At 38.7% G+C, this 20,822-nt stretch overlaps 2 long non-coding RNA genes across 2 annotated transcripts; one reads left to right on the forward strand and one right to left on the reverse strand.

Annotated features, from left to right (window-relative positions):
- Positions 1-648: 648 nt before the first annotated feature.
- LOC307013040 lies at positions 649-9,042 on the reverse strand. Its single transcript, XR_013800830.1, has 3 exons — positions 8,982-9,042; positions 7,866-7,958; positions 649-1,510 (listed from the first exon to the last, which is right to left on the reverse strand). It is a non-coding gene; the product is annotated as an uncharacterized lncRNA (long non-coding RNA).
- Positions 9,043-11,221: 2,179 nt separating this feature from the next.
- Positions 11,222-15,964, forward strand: LOC307046053. The gene is made up of 3 exons (XR_013810060.1): positions 11,222-13,248; positions 14,209-14,288; positions 14,840-15,964. It is a non-coding gene; the product is annotated as an uncharacterized lncRNA (long non-coding RNA).
- Positions 15,965-20,822: the final 4,858 nt, after the last annotated feature.

Raw genomic sequence — 20,822 nt, forward strand, 5'->3', positions numbered from 1 at the left:
GCCAAGACTTTGTTTAGTTAAAATCCAACAAAACACCCGAACCCCGAAAAACTATTTTTTTACGCAAATCAACGTTTATTTTGAAATGAGCCGTTGCGACTTCCGACTGATTTCGATAGAGCGGGTCACATATGGCAAATGTGTGGTTGTGGGGAACCAGGTCAATTAAAGTACTTATTTAACTATTAAATACATTGAGTTTGAGTAAAATACTTGGTTACTGATTAATTTAGGTTATAATATATTAAATAAATTGCAAAGCAAAACATGCTGTAATTTATTTATTTTGTACTTTTTAAAGGTTTTCAACCTGAAAGAATCCTAATCACTCAAAAAAATAACTCATTGGATGAACTCAATTCAATTGTGGGCAGGATTTCCATCCAATGAATATTCGTAGCCCCAACTGAAACTAAAAACATCCATTTAATAAAATTGAATTGAGTTAGTCCAACTCATTTTTATCAAATAATAAATTAAATGAATTTACATTTGTCCAACTCAAACTAATATAATTAATTGGTAAATAAATAATGTAAAAATAAAATTATTTTTCACTTTCTCCCCCATTAAGACACTCATGAGACAAAACCTAGTTGAGAGATTTTTATTGAAAATTCTCAGATAACAATTACACCTTAAGGTGGATAGCCAATCCTCACTTTACTTGTGTAAACAGTGTCAAAGTTCTCTGTCAGAGTTATTTGTCTGTCTGCATTTCTTTTTTTATAAAACATATCAATAAACAGACTGAGCAGGAGATAAAAGCAACTCAGAAAAATAATAATAATGCCAATTATGGATGAGGAAGGTGACAGTAATCCTCAATTCAACATCAATATTTATATACACATCTCAATATTAGCTCTACTTGAAAACACAGAGCAAGATGTAAAAATAATTTTTTTAAAGAACATTTTTAAAGTGGTGCAAATAGCACTGGTGAACAATGAACACCCAGCTATTCTAGATCTCCAAGTGCCACAAACAACAAAGACACTATAAAAAGGTGGATGCTTTGCACTGCTCTCCAAACAGGGAATATCATTGGGTGGTTTTGATATATAAAAGAGCGCACTGCACAAACCCTACAGTATATTTGGTAATTTAATAAGTGTATTGTAGCCATTTGCTTTGAACCTACAATTACAAAAAAGCTAAATATTTGTTAAGGAAACTTGACAATACACTTGTTCACCTCTTATGCAAACAGCTTGATTTTCAGCTGCTGTATTTTTGCATTCAGCTTGTGCCCATCCAAGTTCATTACGACCTTCTGTAGAAACTCAAAGGTGTACTTCAGGTTGTCCGGGTAGCTGAGATCAAGGGCATAAATGATCCCCAAGAGCATGATGAGTCCCACAATGACGCTGCCTACGTTTTCCATGACTTTAATGTCTTCGATAACAATTCCCACGTCCTCTGGCCCCCCATCCCCGTTTCTTCGGATCGTGTAAATCCCCATGACTGTGTTGGAAATGTCCCTCTCTGCATCGTCAGCGGCGGAGGCCTGAAAACAACACAAACACGTATGTTAAGTAAAAAGCTGAACCCCACAAACAGAAAACTGTGTATGAAATATAAATAAGCATTCTTAAACCATCAACTGCAGTTTAGAGAAGCAGATTTGCTTCTGTTTGGCTCGCCTAATTGACCAATACTGCTTTAAACTGAGATAAGGACCTCCAACCTTATCAACATACAGAGCCTGAAATACAGAAATAAATAGTTGTACAGATGGAGCACTGAATTTCGGACTCCAGCTTACAGCTTCCTGCCTACCACCAGCCAAAGACCAGTATAGAGGAATGTTAAGCCCTCCCATTATTTTCCAAGAGGGCGTTGCCAGATTTTCAATTTCAGGTTTTAACCAGGAGATGGCGCTTCATTCACAAATACAGAAAGACAAGTTTCATGGACTTTCAGTTGTGTTTTGAAGAGCATTTTAACACATCAATATTTTAGATCAACTAAAGTATATCTAATCTTGTAATTCAATAATATATAGTCTTTATATATTAAATAATCATAATTATAATGTAAATGTTTACATTACACTTCTTTATTTGTTATGCTCATACTTTAACCTTTACAATCGTTTGCTTTAATATGCAGTATATTTTTGTGTTTGCTTCCTCCTGCTCCCTTTCGGACACATACTGTATGATTTATTATTATTATTAATATGAAGATATTATTAAGATAAGATAAGATGTTACTTTATTGATTGAACATTTTAGTTTAGAATGTGCTGTCCCACGGTAATTCAGAAGGCTCACAGGTCACATTCCGACCATTATTTAAAACAATAGGTGCTTTCACACCTTCTACAGTTTGATTTGTATAGAGGGAGCTCTGTCAGTTTTCGAAATTTTCCATTTGCTTTCGGGGAGCCCTATTTTTCAGAGCACATCCTGCTTCTAAATATGTCACACGCACGCTCTGTCGACTGGCGCAGCAGCGCGGATGCGATCAATTGCTATAAAAACACTCTTCTACTAATACAGACGGTGTCCCTATGCCGGCGGATGTGGCCGTTGTTGAAGCCTCTTCAGGCTCCGCATCGGCAGGCCTCTCCCTCGGTGTGGAGCTGTCAAACTCGAACCTAACGCCGCTTACAGCCGGCCAACTAAAAGTTGTTTTCCGTTCACGTTGTCATTTTTAGACTCCTTCGCTTCTTTGCTTGTGAATCCAAAAGCTGTGACGCTTGTCTGTTTTCATTTTGCCATATTTTTTTATTACACAGCCAGAGTTAAAAAAATATCAATATGAACATTTCAAATACCGCGCCGGCATCACCGCCATAATCATAGCAACGTAAGTAAGAATGGAGCGCCGCCACATACAGATGGCAACACCCAGATATATTCACAAATATAAAACAAATATTCAGAAACTGTAATGAACAATAACTATTATTTATTTCAAGAACTGTTATTTACAGAAACTCAACATTTCTAATCTGTGTGACGCAAATATGCACAACTGTTTTGGGCTCCCCCTATTTATCTCAAAGTCAGCCTTCAGGGGAGCTCCCTCCCTCTTCGGGGGAGCCAAGCTCCTCCTAGCTCCCCCCATTTCGAACAGTGTCAGTGGCTGAATGGCCAGCGATTAGGTGCGGCGCATTTGTCATAGGTGATCAGAGCTAACTGCCTGCCGTCAGATTTCATTTAAAAAACAGATCTGATTTTAAGACTATTTCTGCGCTCATAAAGAATGATAAGAATAAGAATAATGCGTATTGAACTGGTTTCATTAATTAGTGAGTTTATTTAATACTAGAACCGCCAATCGGGTCAATTTGTGTGATGTGTTGTTGTGTGTGTGCAATGTAACTTCTTTTCAATAAAATATTAAAGTCTCCCAGTCCCTGACTTTTCCTGAAAGTGTGTTATGTACCACCCTATGTTGTTAAAAATGGCATTCTAATAGCGGGATTTGACGGGTTTAGGTAGGCCTATACAAAAACCTCTGGCGGTTCTAGTGTTAAGGTAATTAGGTACAGTAGAAGCCCTTTTTTTTATCAGTAACGAATTTAGCAGTTGAACATAAAAGTCAACTAACTGAGGGTCACTTGCAATGACAGTGTTGTGTCTAACTGTAAGCTTGTCACTCAGAGTAACCTACCGTTAATTTAGCTGCTGGAGAAGAAAGATCAAGGGGGGAGGGGGGGAGAGAGCTGTGGTTGATGGGCCATTAGTTGTGTAAATACACAGCTGAGAGCTGCCGTTTCATTCAGACTGTTTAAAAAACTGTAACAACGGACTATTTTTCTTAGCGGATGCATGTCAACTTAAATCAATACATACAACTATTTTTTAAATCAATACATACAACTATTTTTTAAATCAATAAAAACAAATTCTAAATCCATAAAAGCATTTCAATTAATATTGGGAGTCATGTCGTTACTTTGTTGAGAATGTGGCCGTGTAATAAGCGGGATGATTTGCAGCGACTTGTTCCTTATGGGGAAAATAACACCTGTCATGTGTGTGTAGTAGAGGTGTGTGTGGTTAAAACACTTTCATGAAGTGAAGGAATTTCCTTCAATAAAACAGCTGTGGGCAGCAGTGAGTGTCACGGACATGAATTCATAGATCAAGGCAGACTGGTGCACACACTCTCCTGTCCTGCCAGGCGACACGCCCGTTCTAAGCCGTGTCCCTCACTCCTCACATCCCAAGCATCCCCACAAGTGTATTATGTTGTTACATCGTTTCAGATGTTATGTTTCAGTTGTGCTCTGTCTATGTTCAGTGATGCAAACTTGTCACCTTTCGGCGAAATTCGCCGTTTTGAATCCAAAATAAGTTGTTTGTGTAATTCATGTAGATCTGCAATACAAATATTTTTGGGGTATGGGGGGGGCTGGGATCCGGAGTAATCTGCGGCCGTGAGCTGTTATGTGCCATCATGACACGCATGGTGTTCTTTTTTTATATATTATAATGAAGTACGAGCTGTGTGCACGAGTCTTCCTGCCTGTCGGCTCTGCTCATGGATGTATAATAAGGCTCTGCTGCTCCGAGATGATGGTCTAGCTTCAGCAGCTACATTACCTACGGGTGCGTTCGTTAATATTAACTGTGCGTCCGGAGTCACTGTGGCACAGACTGGACCGCTGGTGAACAGCTGTTAGAACGGGCCGTTCAGGTGTTCAGAGCAGAGCTCCCTGTCGGAGCGGCAGAGCGTGATGTGAACTGAAAAGTTTTTCTGTGGCAATATTATTTAAGGAATCGTTGAGCTAGCTAGCTAGCATACATTGTCACTATCTGCTAACGTTAGCTTTAGCCTTCTATTTCTAATAGTTTTTTTCATAGGCTATAAACAGAGGTGGTATAAGTATATATATTGTACTTGAGTAAAAGTAGAAGTACTCAGATCTTGTACTTGAGTAAAAGTAATAGTCCCAGAGTGTAGGAATACTCTGTTACAGTAAAAGTCCTGCATTCAAAATGTTCCTCAAGTAAAAGTAGAAAAGTATTATCATCAAAATATAGTGAAAGTAGCGACAGTAAAAGTAGTCATTGTGCAGATTGGTCCATTTCAGAACAATAGATATGATATGTTTTATAATGATTGATCATGAAAGTGTTCTCAAAGCTGCTAAAGGTGCAGCTAGTTTGAATGACTTTGTATACTGCAGGGTAGCTTGTGGATTTACTCCAGGTGGAACTAAAGTCTGATTTAACACTTGATTATATTTCACTTAATTAATACAGATCTGTGAAGTAACTAAAGGTATTAAATACATGTAGTGGAGTCAAAGTACACCATGTACCTCTGAACTGTAGTGGAGTAGAAGAACAAAGTAGCAAAACATTGAAATACTTAAATAAAGTACAAGTATCTCAAAATTGTGCCCAAGTATAGTACTTGTTGAGTTTATGAACTTAGTTACTTTACACCATGTGGCTATAAAGATAGAAAGACTTAAGCCTTGCACAGAGGCCTGAAAATACATTTTCAAAATGCTCAACAGTGCTGCCAAAATTATAAACTGACTGCTACACAATTTAAAATAAATGCTTTTATATATTTCTATTAGATGTGACTCTTTGGCGTTACTGTTATTATTAACACTGCTGCTTTAGTTGTTCTGACTGCTAAAATCCTCTGTTATTCCGTGGGGTGGGGGAGCCGGGGGCTCGGATCCTTGTCACCTTTTTCATACCTGATGAGTTTGCATCCCTGTATGTAAAAAAACATAATTCACCTTAATTCATGTAATAAAAACATCTCAGGTCAATAACACTCAAAGCTAAATGTGCAATACCATGTTCAGCTATGTTACTATTTATAATGTTATTGTTGTTACATCAGAAGATGTACATATTGAAATGATTTCTTAACTTACAGTAGGCTATTTTTTACAATGTGTGTTGGAAGGATTTATTAAATTACAATGAATATTGTCATTGTTGAAGGCTTTTAGAGAAGGGTGAACTATAAGCCTGAATGACATAAAATGTTATACCTAAAAACATAAAAGCCACAATAAATGAATCACAATTATTCTAGTTATTTTTACCTCCCGTATTGCTTTCAACCCACCAGCTTTTATGGTGTTGTTACGTCACTAACTGTAAGCTTGTCACATACAGTCTATGGTCACTCAGAGTAACCTACTGTTAATTTAGCTGCTGGAGAAGAAAGATCAAGGGGGGAGGGGGGGAGAGAGCTGTGGTTGATGGGCCATTAGTTGTGTAAATACACAGCTGAGAGCTGCCGTTTCATTCAGACTGTTTAAAAAACTGTAACAACGGACTATTTTTCTTAGCGGATGCATGTGAATTTAAATCAATACATACAACTATTTTTTAAATCAATAAAAACATTTTCTAAATCCATAAAAGCATTTCAATTAATATTGGGAGTCATGTCGTTACTTTGTTGAGAATGTGGCCATGTAATAAGCGGGATAATTTGCAGCGACTTGTTCTTTATGGGGAAAATAACACCCTTCATCCAGATGAGGATCCCTCCGCTACACTTTGGGATCCTGATCGACCGACGAAACTCCATTAAAATATACATATTTTTGGTGAATTACTGAGTTTAGGCACGTTAATAACGTTTTAATGAAGTTGAATACAGTATATTCATATGTGTCAGTGATTTCATGTCAATTCGGCGAACATAAACATAAATGATCGTGGTGAAGATGATGATTAAATTAGGATTAAAAATCGAGAGCCGGGCTGCATTTCCTCCCGTTCGTTTTTTTCGAATAACAAAATTATTTTGTTAAATAACAACATGTTGATGTTTTGTAAATGATTACATGTCTCTTATTTAGCACAGAGTATGATATCCGTGACATATGGATCTTAACAAAGTTCCGCTGTACATCCAGCGTACTGTATCTGACTTTATTTCACATGAGCTCCAGTGTGGAACCCCACTGCACCTCCTGGTGGATCAATGATCCATTGCAGCTGGCTTCATTATAAATACATTTATCTATCACGGGGGCGGTCTCAAGTCAAGCTGGAGGTTTTCCCTTGAGCGAGGGCAGATCACGTACCAATCACGGCCCTCGCGTTTCAAACTGTCCGAAATGAATCGCTCCATCTGTACAAAAATGTAGAAATAAATTAAATCTAATAAAGATAGTTATCCATGTATGTCCTGTTTGCTTATCAACTTTTACTTATTTATTCATACATTTACCTATTTATTTCTATATTTATTATTTTATTCATGTATTTATTTTAGGATCTATTTATTATTTTATTTATTTACTCCTGTAATAATTTAAACATGTATTTCTGTATTTATTAATCCATTCACCTACTTATTTCTATATGTATTTCAATATTTATTTATTCGAGAATTTATTTATTTCAGCATGTATTTATTCATTTCTGTATTAATTGATAAGTTTATTTATTGCCATATTTATTTATCTATGCATTTACCTACTTATTTCTACATTTATTTATTCTTAAATGTATTTATTTCAGCATTTATTTATTATTTATCCCTAAATTAATGTATACATTTATTTATTCATTAATATCCATATTTATTTATTTATTTCCTTATTTATTCCTGTATTTATTTTTTCATTTATTTATTGATAATAATAATAATAATTTTTATTTTTATAGCGCCTTTCAAGAGACCCAAGGACCTTTACAATGGGAAACAAAACAACAAAATAATAATAGTCACAGGGATACACAGGTTAGATACCTAAGTAATACACACAAGCGAGAAGTTGACATTATAGACATCTAGCCTTGGGTATGAATGGTGGTGTGCCATAGGATGTTCTCATTATAAATACATGCCATGGTATTAATAAATTAGGGTAACACTGTTCAACGCTACATGGGAAAAATATTGTATAAACTTACCAGATACTCCTTGAAGAACGAGTCTGGATCTTCAGTTAGGTATATTACAAGGCTTCTCAGGATGCACTCCCTCCTGGTGTTGATGTTGTCACACTAAAGCAGGGTCGACAAATCAGGACAGAATTTAGTTAATGTGGGTGAGCGGTTTTCTGAAGACCAGAAAGGTCAAATCAGTCGAAATGTCCCTAAGCAGGACATGGTATCTGACGGAAAAAAAATTGTGTGCGACCGTTATTAACATTTTCACAGAACAGAAGACATACTTACTGGAGCCCGCTGCACTGTAGGCCAACGCTGTAAATACTTCTGTATAAATTAGCTCCTGTCCCTTTAGCTTTATATTACAAGTTGACGGGAGTTCTGCATTAGCTTTAGCATTAGCCATTGTGTTGAGTGTGGAGACGACATAAGGGGACTGCGGGAGAATAACCCAAATCTAACAAATTCAAAGTGATGACTCTTTTTCTAAAGGTTTACCTCAAGTACGAGCAAAAAGTATGCAGCATTAAAACTACTCTGAGAAGTCAAATGGAATCAAATAAGTAACTTAGGCCTACGTTTCTGCACAATTGTGGGTGCCTGCTTGTGAGTGAGGTTACCCATAAAAGACTCAGCACATATATTATCTCATTATTTAGATTAAATATTTGACAGTAAAAAAAAGACCAGTGCCTAAACTCAACTGAACTCCTACAGTCCTCCTCTGCCTGCCTGCACTAAGGCCAGAAGAGATGGACAGACCTGAGCATTATGATAGAAAATGGCGGCGCTTACCTCATGCACTTTAATTACTCTTTGCATTTTTTGGGTTGGATATAAACTCAATTTTGGTGTACTGTGTTCAATGAAAATAACATTAAATCTAATATAACACAATCCACTGATCTCCATTATCCAGCAGGTATTCAATGCTACCCACATGTAGCAAGCTAGCTTCTAGCTACCAGTTATCTGGCTAGCCATAGCTAGCTTGCCGTTTACAACTAAAAACGGAGCAAAATATAACACGGTGGTTTCAAATATTCTTGTCGATATTACTGTATGAAAAGGCATTACTTGGAAACATGGTACGTTCTAAACTACTAGAGACTACTAAAAAACTACTAAAATACTTACCAAAGAATAGACTTTCCCCAGTCAGTTTCCACAGTCAGTGTCAGAGAAAAGGAGGCAAAAGACAGAACGGATGTGCGCATGCGCAAAGGGGATGTGCAAAGGGGCGGTCCCCAGATGAAAACAATTCATTTTGAGTTGATCTGTCCTAAATACATTTAATAAGTTAATTGATTAAACTAATTTGTGTTACACTAATGAACTATACTTAGGTTTATTTCTTAATTAAAAATATTTAATAAAGCGAACATTTGTATATTGTGTCAAGTCTAAGAAGGGCTTGAATCGTTTTTATGAGTGTGTCCTTGAAAAGTTGAAATAAAGAAAAGGAAAAAGGATTCCAGTTTTCCATGCGTCCTCTGTTGCCCCTCAAGCCTCTCAAATGTGGGCAAACACTCAAATAAATGCCAAAAACCCAGAGAACTTGACAATACTTATCAGAATAAAATGATGTTAAATAACACTGCTACCTAGTTAATAACTCACTCAGTGGAGGCTCGTCCATTGAGGAAAGGGAGGACCATCCTCCCTAACATTTCAGAGAAAAATAAACTTTGAAGAGAACAATAGGGGACTTCCGGCGACGAGGAATGGAGTAGATGCGTGTTTCTCCAGCTCCCACTACTTTTAACATACAACTCACTTTTAAACCTCTTACCTGTAAACAACGCAGGGATTTTTGTTTAATTGTTTTATTTATTTTACGCATAACTATCTACTTTCCGTTGAAACGGCTAAATGGCTTCGAAAACAAGCAAAAAGGAGAAGAGATACAGGGCAGCTGCTACTGCCGTAGCTAGCATGTCGTTCTTCGTTAAGCTACTGGAGGATCACAGAGATGCCCTTTCCAAGGAATTTAAGTCGGCTATGACTTCTCTGGAAGCGAAATTAGACTTTGTCCAGGAGACAGTCACAGACCACGGTAACCGCCTGACCTGACCTGAACGCGAAACAGCTCAGCGGCAAAATGGAAGAGTTGGAGGCTAAGTGCGCAGCAAATGAGGGAAGCTACAACAAGCTAAAGGCTAATAACATATAACATAAGGATAACTGGCCTACCGGAGTCGATTGAGGGTGCACGTCCCACAGACTTTTTTTCGAGACTGCTGATGGAGCTTCTGGGTGACCAAGTCCTCACGGCTGGATCGAGCACACAGAGCCCTGACTGCCGAGCCAAGTCCCGGGTCAAGACCAAGAGCGGCAATAGCCCGCATCCATCATTTCAGGACAAAAGAGCTGATCATTTAGGAGGCCCAGAAGCGGCGGGGAAAACTGTTTTTCCAGGGAAAGCCCGTGGCTATCTTTGAAGACTACTGCCCAGAGATCGTGGAGCAACGCGCGGTGTACCGGGAGGTGATGTCCGCACTTTATCAACGCGGCTTGAGACCGTCACTCCTATATCCAGCGAGTTTACGGATCACAACCAAGGACTGGGGCATTTCACATCGGTGGAGGACGCTGCATCTTTCCTGGAAACACTGCAGGGTAACACGTCGGAGTCTTCGACTAGAGAGGAGTAATGATGGCCAACTTTAATAGCCAACACACTCCAACAACACACTCTCACTCCATAATCGTCCAGGAGAGACGTTTGGTCAGGGTCCCGTGGCGTGCAGTTGTGACGCTCCTAGGCTCCTTCAGCTTCATAAAGGGACGCAAATAGCTTTCAACTGATTGCAATGTATTCCCATCTGCGGCGGGATTTGGCGCTCATGGAAGCACGGCATTCGTTTGTGTCGGCTGCCCTTAAAGGCAATGTGAGCGTCCATTCCCATTGGATAACGGAGAATTGTACACCCGGAAGTAATTATTCCCCTTACTGTCGATTGATTTTACAGTAATATCTGCACTACTCATCGACTAAAAAACACCAGATTATCCTTGTTAATTACACAACATTGATTGGTTTAAATTGTGTACAATGCTTTTGTATTTTTCCCCTTCGATTCGGAGAAACAAATATTTTTTCGGAGTAAAGGATGGCAGAAGACACTACACTACCCAGAATCCCCAGCTATCGTTTAGGACTACACCATGTGCTCTGTTTGACAAACCCCGTTTTTGTTCACCATTCATTCCAATGGCTGGCGTCTATGTCACGTGATCTTCAAATTTGTCCCTGTAGAAAAAAAAAACATGGCCAAACTTCGTTTCATTCTCGGTGGAAAATGCCTATTTTAAAGTTAGTTTGGCCATTAAAATGCGTTTTGATGTCAATTGGTGCGAGAAATATGAGTTGTTATTTCAGATTATGTGTGCAGTGGATGTACATGATCTTTAATTTGCTAGTTATTACGAAGATTACTTCAGGAAATTGCGTCCATAGAACGTTTTCATTGTTAACGCTGCTATCGATATTATTTCTGTTATGTTGTGTAACTGTTTAATGGTGTTACCTTTATTGTGTTAACTGTGTTCGTTATTCTCCCGTCCAGGAGAGAAGCTTTAAAATAGGAGACTAAATGGAGTCTCTGTGAAAGTTCAATTGGGTACTTTAATTAAAAAAGGCGCGGTAGTGTTACAGACAGAATATTGTTCAGTCAGACAAACAGCTGTGATCCGCTCCTCGATAGGGAAGAGAAGAGACTGGATCTCTCCTCCGGTGCTGTTTATATATCGTCTGCTGGCTCCTCCCCGCCAGCCGGCTCGCCTCGTCTCCAATGTCCGTTATTGCATTTAAACAGAGGATAGGTTCTTTTCACATTCAATATATGCTCAACACGCCGTTTCTCCTCATATTCTCTTTCATCACTTTTCATTTAACACATTCTAAACGCTGTAATCAATACTCTAAACAATACTTCTCGGCTCGTTTGGTTTCCGGTCATTCCGGATGTTGTCACATGCTACTCTCGTCTGTAAATAATGTATGTCAAATAAACTGTACCTTCATTTAATATTCAGCATGGTAGTATCTCGACATCTATAGTTGTAGTGTTAAGTCAGTAGGCTTCGGTTTGCACCACTCTCTCATTTCGCTACTAAATTCACCTCTTCAGGAAATCGTATATTAGCCACATGCTAAATGCTAACCGGAGATGAAGGATTTTCAGAATAAAAGCTTAACTGCTTGTGCACAAGAATTTCTGGTTTTTCAGTATAAAAGAGCATTAAAACTGATGGCATGTTTAAACTACATTTCCCCATTAAAACATTGATTTTAATTTCTAACACTCCCACAGTTGATTTCTTCACACCAAGCTCCTAACCTATTGGAGATTTAGTCTTCCCAGCCTGGTGCAGGTCTACAATTTTGTTTCTGGTGTCCTTTGACAGCTCTTTGGTCTTAGCCATAGTGGAGTTTGGAGTGTGACTGTTTGAGGTTGTGGACAGGTGTCTTTTATACTGATAATGAGTTAAAACAGGTGCCATTAATACAGTTAACAAGTGGAGGACAGAGGAGGCTCTTAAAGAAGAAGTTACAGGTCTGTGAGAGCCAGAAATCTTGTTTGTTTGTAGGTGACCAAATACTTATTTTCCACCATAATTTGCAAATAAATTCTTTAAAAATCAACAATGGGATTTTCTTGATTTTTTTTTCTCATTTTGTCTCTCATAGTTGAGGATGAAAATTACAGGCCTCTCTCATCTTTTTAACTGGGAGAACTTGCACAATTGGTGGCTGACTAAATACTTTTTTCCCCCACTGTATATAACAATGTACAGAAATAAGTGTGGCAGGCTCCTACCTGTTAATGCAGCCGCTAACGTGCTAAGGCTTCGGGTCTGGTGGTTTACAGTCTGTGATGGTGTGTTCAGACAAAGCGGCAAACTCTGGGCCACTTCCGGGATGCGAATCAGGAAGTGCCTCAAACTGCAGTTCATCTAGTGGCCAGTAGGAGCAGTCTGCAGAAGGGAGCAATTTCCATAGACCCCAATGTTAAAATGCCCAACTTTACAGCAGAAATAAACATGTTTTCATCGTGGTTTCAAAACATTTTATTCTCAGTATAGTTAGATTCCCCCTTCCTATCTATGGATCCTGGAGTGCATTTTTTCTCAACTCATCTGTTTAATTAATATTCAGTCTTAAAGTTATGCATAACTTAGGGCGTGGTCGCATTGAGTGACAGCTCTGTCAAGTGACTGCTATTGCTAGCTTCTTGTCGCTCTGCTTGCTGCCCCGTGAAGCTACAGGGACTCAGCCTGCTCAGTTCATCCAGGGAACACAACTTGAAGCCGGCCGTGGTTGTTTGTTCTTCATGCTTATATCGGATTATTGTGACTCGCTCTGCGGTTAAAACAGACGGTGCATTAATGCGGTTTTGCGGTAAGTGAAATTAGAGTACTTTATTTATGTGTTAATGATTTTAATCAGCTACGTAATGAATGTTAAGGCTTGGGTTAGCGTGTAAGCGAGTGGTAGCTACATCGGTGCTACGATGCTAATTGTAGCCTCAAAGTTAAAATCATAGACTGTATATATAAAGGTTAAAACGAAATAGACAAGTGTTAAGTGTTAACTGGGATAATACTGTACAACAAATGGCTTCTGTTTGAGGTTGATAAAATAAGGTCATCCTTGTAACTTTGGGAGGTATTTTATTATGTAGGTAGGAACTGTATGCATCGCAAAGGTTAATTTAAAAATGTGGCTATGCTCAAGTATGTAGACAAGCTAATGTAAAAGTAGTGTATGTGAAATCAACCTCACAATAAGATGTGTATATTACGAATAATAATGTCATATTTCAAGATGATTAGTTAGATATTACAATATGGTTGGTTGAGCTGGAGTTCATTATTGAGCTTATACGTTAACGTCACAGTCATCTGAAGAACGAACCCAAACCTTGTTTTTTTAATTAATTGCATTACCAAATGGGTATCAAATAAACAGTAAGCATTGGTAACACAACTTCCAAAGTTACAGTAACATAAAAAGGACTCTGACTCAGACAATACACAATCCAACATGTTCAACAGAAGGTAATCAGTTATATCAGTCATCAGTCATCAGATCAAGGGGCGTTGGTGAACTCCAGTTCGAATCCCGCCTCGGCTGCCACTGCTTCAGGCCGTTGTGTCCTTGGGCAAGACACTTTACCCGCATTTGCTCCTGTGGGTAATGTCCACAGTAATGACTCTTACATGTCTAATATGTGTAATGTGTATTTGTAAAGCGCTTTGAGCACCTGTAAAAGCGCTCTAATAAAAAATGTAATCCATTATTATTATTATTATATTGTTTGTGCACATGCTACTTTACATATATATATGTTTGTTTAAGGTGTCCAGGTGATGCAGACAGGCTGAACCAGAGAGTGAGAGACAGAACTGGACTCCTCACAGCAGTGAACTTCAGCACAGGTACAAAGACTCTATTTTTCATACTGTACAAAGAATCAAGAAAGATATTGGTTTAAATGAATGAAGTATTGGCTTTAATACACTGATTTACATTCCATTCAACAATACTAAATACTAGATCAACTACACATCAGTTAAGTTGAGGGGTTTTTCCATGCAAAAGGTTACATTTAGATATTTAGCAATATGACTTTGTCAGCTTTCTAATTTAATGTATTGAAGGCAAAGATATTTAACACATAGTGAGAACTGTTACTATTTATCTCTCAATATTGTCTGAAAAAACATGGTAAAAGTTATTCTTTCAGTGAGACAAGAGAGCAAGCTTCTACAGTTGCACTACGTTTTGATAACAGTTAAACCTTATTTTGATAATATATTTCAATGTGCATTCATAATCTGATTGTCTTTGTAGCTCTGTTTGAATAAAAATAAAAACATTACAATTACAAAATAATTATATCTACAGCCCCTAAAAACACAAACACACTGCTTTCATAAATAACACACTTGTTCTGCAATAATATGTTTTATGTTTCCTGTAATTTTAGTTTGGAAAGGACATGCCTGAAAGACACGACATTTTCTCCTTCTCTGAGGGTCAAGAAGAACATCAAAGAGGAAAATTAAAAGCTGATGCTATGAGATATTAAGACCAGTACACTAAGAAACTACTTTTATTGTGAAAACACAGTCAGCTGATCGAATGAACCTATTTCCACATCTACACTCCATCAGCTGATTATTTCTATTTGCCTCACTTTAAGAGCTTACAAATAAATGGGGCCAATTTTCAATCAGATGTGAATGTGTAATTTAACATTTTCAGTAAGAATAATGGACAAAAGGAGTGCAAATACAAATACAATTTATTGAAATGTGACCCAAAAGTTAATCAAATGTTTTAAATAAAAAGCACATATGGACTGAAGGTGTAAACTTATTAAATGTATAAGTAAACACATTTAGTCAAATAAAGTGACAGACTAGGCCTGTGCAGTTGGTATCAGCTTTGCCCAGCATGGGCTCCTCCATCAGGCCTGGTCCTCCTCGCTGAGGAAAGACCCTCAGTCCTCTCCAAACCAACAGACAGGACGTCCATCATAAGGAGGTTTCTCCCTGAAGTCTCTGCAGCTCTCTGGACACCACGCTGTCTCAATCTGTCCACACCGAATATGAGAGGGGGAAAATGAAAATAATAGATGCTTTAGACAATAAGAAACATAAAGTTGACTGTTGAATTGCTCAATTTTTTTAGATTGTCAATACCATTACTGTATAACTAATATATCAGGTTAAGAGGCACATTAAAATAAAGATTGGTCTTTAAATACATGTTGTTTTTTGAATTGTTTGTCTAAAGTCAAGGATCTAGAACTGGTACTTAGTTTTAATGATAGTCTGGTTATTATGCTGTTTGGAGGAGGCCTCACAGGTAAGAGCACTAACTAGCTCCCATCACATGTACCTTAGATTGACTTAAATGTATTAAACGTATAGTTAAGTGATATAAAAAATATAAATAACTAATGTCATGCAAACATATTAATATTTTCTTGATCCCAGTTTTGAATTTAGCACAATTGCATACAAACATTAAGGGATTTTAAGATTCTGAAGTATTATGCTAAAAACTCATTAACTTAGATTATTATTTATAGTTTTGCTGAATAGTTTCATGTCCGCTTACCTTAGAAACGTAAAATGCCACGGCAGTGTGCAGATGGGTAGCATGTTAGCTTAGCTTGGGAGCTTCAGCTAGCTCTGGAACTTTCAGCTCGGTGGCAGCAGGTCCCGCCTCGGCTCCGCCTCTTTGCCCTTATTTGGAGCAGGCTGGACTAGGCGGGAGTTGAACTCTGACGTCACTGTCGAGCCGTTAGTGGCCGACTCCGCCTACTCAGGGCTTCTCGGCAACTCTGCAGGATCGTATGGGTGACGTCACGGACCCTACGTCCATTTATATATACGGAAGTATTTATCACTGATACCTAGGCACTCGAGTGAGGCAGTCGCAATTTCTCCAGGCTCGCACCACCTGTAAGCATCTGGCATCTGTTAGCATCTAGCTCTCCTGCTTAAAAACATTTAGCCATCCCTGCTTATACAAGTAGTAGTTTTAGTTGTCTGCGATCTGCGGAGGCCTACTCCCACCTGTAGAATACGGCTGTACTGAGGTGTTTTTCCCCCGGAGACGTCGCAAAGAGACGGAGGGGCTCCACCTGTTGCTGCCTGCGATCTACGGAGGCCTGCTCGTCGCGAAGAGACGGAGCGGCTCCACCTGTTGCTGCCTGCGATCTGCGATCTAGGGAGGCTTGCTCCCACCTGTAGAGTACGGCTGTACTGGTGAGGTTTTTACCCCGGAGTCGTCGCGGAGAGACGGAGTGGATCCACGCTTCGGGCTTGGCCTGCTTCCACCGGGCGTGTGCTGCTGTGCGGAGGAGGATTTTACCATGGCTGGGGCCTGCTTTCCACCTGTCCTGGTTCTGCTGTTGCAGAGGCCCGCTTTCACCCCGGGGATACCACGGAGGGACCGGAGCGCTTCCACGCTGCTGCTTTGGCCTGTCCTTTGCTGCTGTGCTGATTTGCTCCAGGAACATCGCGGATAATGTGTGCTGGTCTGGGAAAATGGGCTAAATAAATCTATTTTGGCCTCTGTTAAATATGTTCTTTATTCTCGCGTCCAGGAGAGAAGCTTTAAAATGAGACTAAATGGAGTCTCTGAAAAGATTCAAATGGGATACTTTAATTAAAAAAGGCGCGGTAGTGTTACAGACAGAATATTGTTCCGGCAGAAAACAGCTGTGATCTGGCTCTCCTGAGCAAGAAGAGAAGAGACCGGATCTCTCCTCCGGTGCTGTTATATATCCTCTGCTGGCTCCTCCCCGCCAGCCGGCTCACCTCGTCTCCAATGTCCGTTATTGCATTTAAACAGAGGATAGGTTCTTTTCACATTCAATATATGCTTAACACGCCGTTTCTCCTCATATTCTCTTTCATCACTTTTCATTTAACACATTCTAAACGCTGTAATCAATACTCTAAACAATACTTCTCGGCTCGTTTGGTTTCCGGTCATTCCGGAAGTTGTCACATGCTACTCTCGTCTGTAAACAATAATGTATTCAAATAAACTGTACTTTCATTTAATATTCAACATGGTAGTACCTCGACATCTATAGTTGTAGTGTTAAATCAGTAGGTTTCGGTTTGCACCACTCTATATCATTTCGCTACTCAATTCACCTCTTTAGGAAATCGTATATTAGCCACATGCTAAATGCTAACCGTAGATGAAGGATTTTCAGAATAAAAGCTTAACTGCTTGTGCACAAGAATTTCTGGTTTTTCAGTATAAAAGAGCGTTTAAACTGACGGTATGTTTAAGCTACATTATACCATCAAAACATTGATTTTAATTTCTAACAGTCCCTCCTTGCACACCTAAAAGGTGTGTATAATACTGAAATCAATGAGTTCTTCATCTGAACTTCGCATAGTACATATCTCATATTACAAACATACAATCTAAATGGAATGGTTCAATAGGCTTAACTTTACAAAAATACAAAATAAATTATTTGCCTGGTTCAAACTTAAAAGTTGTCCCTTGTGTATAACTTCTAGTGTTTGCATTCAATATCATTCTTCAAAATAGCAGCAATGGCTTGGTATCAGAACATTTCTTCCTCCCTCCTTTCACAGAAACCGTTCTCATACCACGCTCAGTGTTAAGGCACTTGTTTTTACAAAGTGAAAAGAAACAAACCATTTTAGAATAGCAATGATTTATACAACATGAAATCTACCATATTAGAATAGTATAAAATAATAAAGTCAAATAAAATGGACTATCTTAGAATAGTGTAAAATTAATTGGAATAATACAAATATTAAAAAATATACTATCTTGGAATAGTATGAAGTAAATTGAAATGGATTCACTCCATTTTAATTTTGCTCACTTCTTCACATGATTTCATCATTTAAAGAATCACATCAGCTGGACATTCATTGATCAATCTCATCTCCGAACATCCATATCATTTAAGCTAACTCATCATTGTCATCCACATCTGTATACGGGGTGGGTCGTCTTGTTCTGCTAGCATTTGTAACTGTCTCCTCCTGAGAAATTTACCCTCCCTCCTTTCATACCATTTAAGGTATGAAAGTAATATGTTCTCTAGAGGGGGCCGTTGTACGTTTTACTCTGGGGTACGGCATTCTAGACAGTCATTTCTGGGAGAAGATTTTGGTCAGTTACAACAGTTGTAGAGTTTCATCACTTAAAAGTTCCTACTCAGTACCTTTGGGTGGTCTGTTCTAATGCAGTGATAAAGTCCCTGAAATGGTGTGAAAACCGGTGGAATATCAATAACTCATTATACTAATTTATTTTCAATTCTGTTCTACTTAAATAGCTATGCTAACCCCTTTTACAGTGTGTGGAACCTTGGGTGCCCGAGCATGTGATAATTACTCCCTCCTTTAACAAGGATTTTAAAAACAGAAGTCATTTCATTAATGGTTTGTAGTTTAATTCAGGAATTTACATTAATGGCAGATATGTTTCTCCTTTAAATAACATCTCTAAATGTCAGGTCATCTGGTGAATGGATGACCATTAGGAGCTGGTGGCGCTTGTCTTTTAAAACTCATACTCTGGTGCCGTGCGCTCCCTCTGAAGCTGCAAGTAAGAGTTAAAACATCTGCAGGGTGGGTTGAGCGACCCCTTCTCCCTAAACGATGTTTGTTGTAACAAATATGCACCATCACAATGAGTGCTCCAAGGCCCTGCATGTATTGCTCCCAACTACATTAGTTTTTAAAAAAAATTAAACTTTGCTTTCGCTCTTTGCCCAGTGTCATTTTAAAACTCTACATCTTGGACGAAAAACAAATGTTATTTCCACCTTAATCTTCCCTCTTGAGGTAATAACCATGCTACAATGGAGAAATCAATACTCTAGATTGGAATACCATCTTTGGCTTGGTACTAGCTCTACCTTTAACATTTTCCATACAAATAAAGATTTGTCTGCTTTTATAGAGTGGTTACTAAAACCATCCCTTTAAACTGTAGGTCTATACTGTAACAAATTAAATCTTACCCAAATTCACACATGAATAAAAAACTCTTAAAGAATAATTTGTTCATATGATGAAAAGATTGAATAATATGTTCTACCCTCAGTGTGTTTGTAGGGTTATTTAATAGTTTCCTCTTTATAAATTCACCAATTGATTAATTCATGGCTAATAAATCTTTTTCTTTACGTATTTCTCGTTGGTGAATAAGTGTGTTTATGTGTAAACTCACAAACTCCCGTTTTCCCTCTCTCCCCCTTTGGTTGTCAAGCCACGACCCCCTCACGTTCTGCCGGACCATGCCAACTCCTCCTTTCTTTCCTCTCCTCCGTCCACCTTCTCCTCAGTCCATCTGCTCTTGGATCCTTCCGCTGTAACTCTTTTCAGTGTCCCATCTGCTTTGCTTTTCATCTCCTCCTTTACAGTCTCTACTGGTTGCTTGGAGGGCGTATTCCACTCTCATGTCCCACACTCTGCTCTTGTGCCCAAATCTTGTGGCTCAGCTTGGAACTTCATGTCCTGTGGGGGACCGATGAGTGTGCCTTTTTATATCACCTGGTTTTGGTTCTGGATGCCTCAGGTGGAGATAGTTCTGGATGCAGCGTTGGAGTTGTTGGTTCAGCTCTGGTTCTCTGTCTGTTCTATGGAGGAGGAGGAGTCTTCCGTGGTGAGGTCTTTTGTCTGCTTGGACGATGGGGTCGTAGCGTTCTGACAGGTGGAGAGAGAGAGAGAGAGATCTCGGGACGCATTATCTATAGTTAATTCTAACACACTTGAGGTAAAATAAATCCAACCTTTTCCACTCTATTTTCCTAACCATACTATCCATCTTAGTTGTTAAATGTCATCTAAACACAATTCATGTCTACTAATAATTTTACCATATCCCTAAACATTGCCTTCACCCACTGTAACATGTTTATTCCAATTAACTCTTTCAGGAAACCATTTTCTTCTATAAATTTAAATACCTACATGTTTCAAGCACCACATATTTCACACAGTATAAAAGAACGTCTCCATATTTTCTCCATCACTTTAAATCTCACTGTTATTTAGAACCGTAGTAACTTTTGTGACTGGACATATCTGCAATGTCGCCACTATCTGCTGGGGAATCTTGTTCATAGAGTTTGTACGTACAAAGCTGTACTTGTGGGTTAGTAGCCTGTGTCTAACAATCATTTTCAATAATTGTGCTCAGGTCACCGATCGGTTGTTCATAGCTTAACAGGGGGTGTTTCTGGTACGGACTAAAACATGGATCCAGTGTATTTAGAGATTCCCCTAATCTGTAAATCCCCATCACTTACATATCCCAATCACTTAAACCCATCTCATCATTTGATACAAGAACTGCATATAAGGGGGTGAATCATCTTGATTATAACCACCTCTTGTTTGGGACCGAGTATTTCTAACTCCTCCTCTTGTTGCTCAGCTGAT

The sequence above is a fragment of the Notothenia rossii genome (assembly GCF_949606895.1).
Source record: "Notothenia rossii genome assembly, chromosome: 7".
Lineage (NCBI taxonomy): Eukaryota > Metazoa > Chordata > Actinopteri > Perciformes > Nototheniidae > Notothenia > Notothenia rossii.